Below are 7,455 nucleotides of genomic sequence, written 5' to 3' on the forward strand. Positions count from 1 at the left end.
CTTGAAGTAATGCTATTTCTGTGACTGCATTCATGACTTATCTCATGAGTTGGACCATTAGGACAGTGCCGGATAATATATAAAAGCTTTGCTCCTACTTTGGTAATGGTTGTAGTATTTTGTTCTAAAATATGTTTGGTGATGTTTTCTAATATGTTATTAGTTAAGGAAGCTATTGTTATCATTATTGTTTTCTTTTTTAAGTCAACAGCATATTTCAAAATTTGTTAGAAACAACACCCTCTATGCCACATCTTTTTGTAGAAAATAAGTTGACCATATTTCCATTTTATTCTACAATTAGCTTAAGGCATATATTATTATATAGGTCAATACTTAGTTATCATTTGTCAAAATGTTATAATATTTAGGGTTATCACCACATAATTTTAACATACTGTTATTAGAATAGAATATCATGGTATACATTTTTTTTAAAAAACCCTGGGACTCTTGTTCTTTATAAAACTTATTTATCTTATCCAGCCTCCTATCTACTTCTTGTGCTGCAAACACGACAATCATCAGACTTTACTTGGCAGGGTAAAAAGACAGTTTTTGATTGAAACACTGCCTTTAATTAACGTGCCAACTAACATAATTTTATAACAGCAAATAAAATCTCTCCTTGACCAGTCATTGGAATTAGAATTCAAGCATCAATTTTGAAATGTTTATTACTTGCCTTTTCTAATGGCTCATTTATATCTAAAATATTTTTAGAGCAAATTGAAGTAGAGCTGTGTAGAAGACTCATCAGTCAGTGGAGGATGGGTGCAACCTCTGAGGAAGATGAGAAGATTACAATCCACAGAGTGTAATGAGAATGCAGTTGGTTACGTTCAAACCAATTCTCATTACAATCTTTGTCACTGCAATGAATTCATGGTGTATCATTTTCCATCCTTGTTATATTCTTTGTCAGAAAAATGAGACATCATTCATGCCATCTGCCTCTCTTTGTCACACCCCTCCCCTTACACTTCACTGTATTTTTCACAGATTGAATTAGAGGAATAAATTGTGTAGCTCACACAAAGTCCATGGAAGAGTCTTGATAAATATCAGAAAGAGTCCCAAATCATAAATCCACAGGCCATATAATGGAAGTGTAAAACAAAATAAGATAATTATAGATAAATATACTGCTCTGAAATTAAAGTATATGCAAATGCATTTTTTGTGTAAATGACATAAGCAAATTTCTATAAGATACTAGAGTAGACTGGAATGGAATAATGTGAATATAATTAGTAAATCATCCAGTTTCTATCCTCATTCCACAACTCCCCCTTTTTCAATAGGGCACACATATAGTAGGCTGATGGAATATGCTTATGTACATATGTATTTGATTTGGTTTTGCTTTTTTGTTTACACTTACATTAAATAGTTTTTGCTGTTATCATGCTTAAAGGCTGTTTAAGGGCAGTTTGAGGTCCACAGAAAAATTGAGAATAAAGATCAGAGAGCTCCCATATCCTCCCTACCCCCACACATGTGTAGCATCTCTCATTATCATTATCCACTATCAGACTGGTACATTTTTTATAATTGATGAACCTACATGGACACATCATAATCACCCAAGTCCACGATTTGCATTAGGATTCACTAGATGTACATTCTGTGGGTTTGGACAAATGTGTACAGGCATATAGCCATAATTACAGTAACACATATAGTATTCTTACTACCCTAAAAATCGTATGTGATCTGCCTATTCATTCCTCCCCCTTAATCCCTGGCAACCACAGGTCTTTTCACTGTCTCCATAGTTTTGCCTTTTCCAGAATGTCATGTAGTTGGAATAATATATGATGTAGCCTTTCAAGATTGACTTATTTTACTTAGTGGTACGCATTTACAATTCCTTCGTGTAATGACTTACGAGCCACGAAAGTGCTGAATAATATCCTATTGTCTGGACTTAGCATAGTGTATTTATACACCTACTGAATAACACCTTGGTACTTCCAAGTTTTGGTCATTATGAATAAAGCTAATACAAACATCTATGTGCAGGTATTTGTGTGGACATAAGCTTTTCACTCTTTTGGGTAAAAACATAGGAGCTTGACTGCTGTGTCATATAGTAAGAGTATGTTTGGTTTTGTAAAAAAAAACCACCAAAGTCTCTGCCAAAGTGGCTACACTGCTTTGCATTCCCAGCAGCAATGAATGAAATGTACTGCTGTTCCACATCCTCACCAATATTTGGTGTTGTCAGTGTTCTGGATTTTGGTCATTCTAAAAGGTATATGGTGACATCTCATCATTTTAATTTGCATTTCCCTAATGATATATGATGTGGACATCTATGCCTTTTTGCCCTCTGTACATCTTCTTTGGTGATGTGTCTGGTAAGGTTTTTGGACAGTTTGTTGAGTTGTTCCTTTTCTATTCTGAAGTTTTAATAGTTGTTTGTGTGTTTTGGGAAACAGTCCCTTATTAGATGTGTATTTTATAAATATTTTCTTCCAGTCTGTGAAGTTTGAATTTTAATGAAGTCCAGCTTATCAATTCTTTCTCTCATGCATTGTGCCTTTGGTATTGTAGTTAAACAGTTATTGCCATTCCCAAGGTCTCCCTTTTTTTTCCTTCAATCAAAAGACTAAATCTGACAATTCTGAGGAGTTTTAGGAGAAAAAAAAACTTCTACTCTCTTCTGATCTCCAGATGGACCTCAGAATTAATTTGGAATAAAATACACTAATAGGTGAGAAACACAGATTTTTAGATCTACATAGGGGCCTCCAATGGAAAATAAATACCCCAAAATCTGACCAAACCGAAATGCTTTTATACTAAGTTGAACCAAGAAAGACAATTGTGGAAAACTAAAATATATTGGGAGGCTAAAGGATGACAAAAATGACTTTAACAAGGTCTCTTTATACAGAATTATCTTGGTCTTAACACTGTCATTGATAAGAATGCTTCTTTTCTCCTCGTATGGGGAGGGAAGCACTGATACGGGAACTTCATCTCTTGTCCTTAAGAAAAAAAGGGGAATCAGAATGTTCTTCTTACACTTTTTCTTTTTCCAATAATTAAAAGGCCACAGCAGCATACTTTGGGGTGGCATGTTCTGAAAACTTTCAAACCTTACAGTTACCTCTGAAATCTTGATATACTAAACACGACTCTTACTGAAGCTATATTTTCTCTGAATTTCCCAACAACAACAAAAAAATTCAACGAAAATTTACAACATTGCTATATTCGGATTTTCTCTTAAAGTTTCCTTTTGAAACCTATTTTCCAAGGAAATTCCAATATTTGCAAGAAGAATTTTGTTTTACCTGTTACCTTGGCATAATTGCTTTTTATCTACTCTCTTAGCAATTTAAATATATAATATATTGTTATTAAATATAGACATCATGATATACAATAGATCTCTTGAACTTATTTCTCTGTTTTTTGTTTGTTTGTTTGTTTGTTTGTTTTTTGTTTTTTTCTTGAGATGGAGTCTCCCTCTCTCACCCAGGCTGGAGTGCAGTGGTGTGATCTCGGCTCACTTCAAGCTCCGCCTCCTGGGTTCACGCCATTCTCCTGCCTCAGCCTCCCAAGTAGCTGGGACTACAGGTGTCCGCCACCACTAATTTTTTGTATTTTTAGTAGAGACGGGGTTTCACCGTGTTAGCCAGGATGGTCTCGATCTCCTGATCTTGTGATCTGCCTGCCTCGGCCTCCCAAAGTGCTGGGATTATAGGCATCAGTCACTGCACCCGGCCTTATTTCTCTGTTAAACTGTAATTTTGTGTCCTTGACCAACATCTCCCCAATTCCTCACTCTTCTGAGGCTTCTGGTAACTACCATTCTACACTGTTTTTATGAGTTTAACTTTTTTTAGATTCCATATATAAGTCGGATCATGCAGTATTTGTCTGTGTCTGACTTATTTTATTTAACATAATATTCTCCAGATTCATCCATGTTGTCACAAATAACAGAATGTCCTTCTATTCTAAGGCTGTATAGGATTCTACTGCTTATACGTACCACATTTTCTCGATCTATTTATTCAGCGATGAACACGTAGGTTGTTTCCATTGTTTGGATACTGTGAATACTACTGCAGTGAATGTGGGAGTACAGATATTTTATCACTATACAAATTTCATTTATGTGGATACATACTCACCAGCTGAATCACATGGCAGGTTCCATTTTTAATTTGGGGAACCTTATGCTGTTTTCCATATGGCTGTACGAATTTACATTCCCATCAATGATTTATAAAAGTTCTGTTTTCTCCATTTCATCTCCAACATTTATTACCTTTCATCTTTTTCATTAGGGGTTAATATCCAAAATATTTAAGGATCTCAAGCAAATTAATAGTAAGTAAAGAAATTACTCAATTGGAGAACAAAGGATATGGATATTTTTAAAGAGAAGACATTTAAATGGTCAACAGAAACTTTTTTAAAAAAAGCTCAAAAATCACGAATCAGAGAAATGTAAATAAAAACCATAATAATGCCAGGCGTGGTGGCTCACGTCTGTAATCCTAGCACTTTGGGAGGCCAAGGCGGGCAAATCACTTGAGGTCAGTTGTTCAAGAACAGCCTGGCCAACATGGTGAAACCCTCTCTCTACTAAAAATACAAAAAAATTAGCCAGACGTGGTGGTGGCGGGCACTTGTAGTCCCTGCTACTTGGGAGGCTGAAGCAGGAGAATTGCTTTAATGCAGGAGGTGGATGTTGCAGTGAGTCCAGATAGCACCACTGCACTCCAGCCTGGGTGACAGAATAAGACTACATCTCAAACAAAAACAAAAACAGAAAAACATAATAAGGTATCACCTCACACCTGTTAGAACAGCTATTACCAAAAAAAAACTGGCATAATTATTAATAGTTCTTCCATTTTCATGAATGTTCTTGATGGCACTATCAATTAGACAATTATATAGTCACTTTATTTTTAGGCACTTAGAGCCAACTCCCCCTATAAAAAAATACGTACTACTCTGGCCACGTGTGGTGGCTCACGCCTGTAATCCCAGCACTTTGGGAGGCCGAGGCAGGGGAATCACGAGGTCAGGAGATCGAGACCATCTTGGGCTAACACGGTGGAACCCTGTCTCTACTAAAAAATAATAATAAATAAATAAATAGAAAAAATTAGCCGGGAATGGTGGCGGGCGCCTGTAGTCCCAGCTCCTGCGGAGTCTGAGGCAGGAGAATGGCGTGAACCGCGGAGGTGGAGCTTGCAGTGAGCTGAGATCGCGCCACTGCACTCCAGCCTGGGCGACAGAGGGAGATTCCAACTCAAAATATATATATATATATATAAATCTACTACTGTATTCAAAACATCTTTTATATTCACACTCACAGTGCCTTTCTTAGGCTAATTGTTACAATGTGGTTGCTCCAGATGTCTCAAGCTCATCTTACTGATAAGAGAATAGGAATCCAGCACTTCAAGTTTCTCTGTGGTCAGTCCAGACATTGCAATTCTTAATACTAGTTTGCCATAATAGGACCCACCATAAAAATTATTTTGATTATGACAATTATTTATATTAATTTTATTTGTAGTTGAATGTTCTTAAAAACTGTTTATACCTATTGGTTTTGCTATTTGTAATTGTTTCTATATTTCTACCCAACCTCCTCACCCCTCCCTTCAACCTACAATTTGGGAAGCTTAGTAATAAACTAGAAACCAGTATTTTGTTACTTTGAGATATAAGTATGTTACTCTAAGGCAAATGTGTCTTTGATCAAATAAGGTCAAATGTGTTCCTTCTTAAAGTTTTAGAATGAGTATTAAAATATTAAAGTGTAGGCTGGGCACAGTGGCTCATTCCTGTAATCCCAGCACTTTGGGAGGCTGAGGCGAGTGGATCATGAGGCCGAGAGATCAAGACCATCCTGACCAACACGGTGAAACTCCGTCTCTACTAAAAATACAAAAATTAGCTGGGTATGGTGGCATGCACCTGTAGTCCCAACTACTCAGGAGGCTGAGGCAGGAGAATCATTTGAACCTGGGAGGTGGAGGTTGCAGTGAGCCAAGGTTGAGCCACTGCACTCCAGCCTGGTGACAGAGTGAGACTCCATCTCAAAAAAACAAAAAAAAAGAATGTGTAAGTAAGTGAAGTCCTTTAGTAAAGTCTTCAGTAAAGTGACTTGTTCAATTTTGTTTAATCCAGTAGTTCTTAAAATTACTTTATTACGAAGAACTATGTTACATTACGCCTTTTAACAACCCACAGATCAGGACCTTGAAGCATAGTTTTAAAAATGCCATTAAATTGTATTTATTCTGATATACATTTTTAAAAAGAAATTGAAAATGCTATTAAAGTAAATAAAATTCATAAACTAAATTGTCTCTATAGTTAGCCTTTGTTTGATGTTTTTATTAAAAAATAACAAGGCAATAGATACCTTTTATGTCACAGAGAACATTTTCAACTCAAAGAAGTCTACACAACATAAACATTTTTTTGCGGCAGTCTCAGATAGGAGTATGCATTAGAACTAGGTCAGTTACAAAATGTTTCTAAAGATTTGGGACAACCAAGGAAAAGTCCTGTTTGGAAATGAACTTTTGTGTTGTTTGAGGCAGAATGAAGAACTTGCATACGCCCTAAAACCAAAACAAAATTATTAAAGAAAATTAATATGAACTGTATAGGTTGACCCTATATTTCTATAAAAACAAATAAAATCCCATTGTTACCAAGGAGTTCATCCAGAATAGAAGTTGATTCTGCATAAATGTAGTTATCAAATTGAGGGCATACTTTTCTCTGAACAATCTAAAGTTGGTTTTTAAAGAAGCCACTAAATTTAAGGAAAATTAGTAGTTTTTACTGGACTTGTGTGCCATGAGATGATGTACAATTTCTTACCATAAACATATTTCTAATACAAAGGTTTAAGGTATGTTTTATGTCCATTACAACATATTACTAAATCTAATTTTGTTTAGAATCGTCATTTAGCAATATGGCAAACTACATAACCAGCACAATGGGAGAACCTTTTAAAATAATATACACTGCTGATCTAGAACAACATAAAAAATCTGAAGAGAATAAAATGAGGAGGAAACAAACAACATTCCAGATAAATAGGAAAGCACAAAAGCAAGCTTTCATTCTAAAGGTTTAAGCGACAATGTAAAGTAACTGAATATCTTCTGTAATAGTTACACAGGATTTGAGAGCGAGAGAGAACACAGGACCTTCCCAGGGTGAGGAGCCTAATGAGAGACTTCTACATAAACTTGGGACACGAAAAGGAGAAAGTAAAGAGAGATACTGATCTTATTCTTGGCTTTGGTAGACTGGGAAAATGTTTCTTTCAAATATCTTCAAACAAGATAATGTGAAATACATGTTTAATTCAAAAACATAATTCTATACTAAACATCAATATAAAAAGCAATTATAATAAGAATTGAAAAATAGGACTAAATAAAAATG

This window comes from Mandrillus leucophaeus, unplaced genomic scaffold, assembly GCF_000951045.1.
Source record: "Mandrillus leucophaeus isolate KB7577 unplaced genomic scaffold, Mleu.le_1.0 Scaffold579, whole genome shotgun sequence".
In the NCBI taxonomy this organism is placed as follows: Eukaryota; Metazoa; Chordata; class Mammalia; order Primates; family Cercopithecidae; genus Mandrillus; species Mandrillus leucophaeus.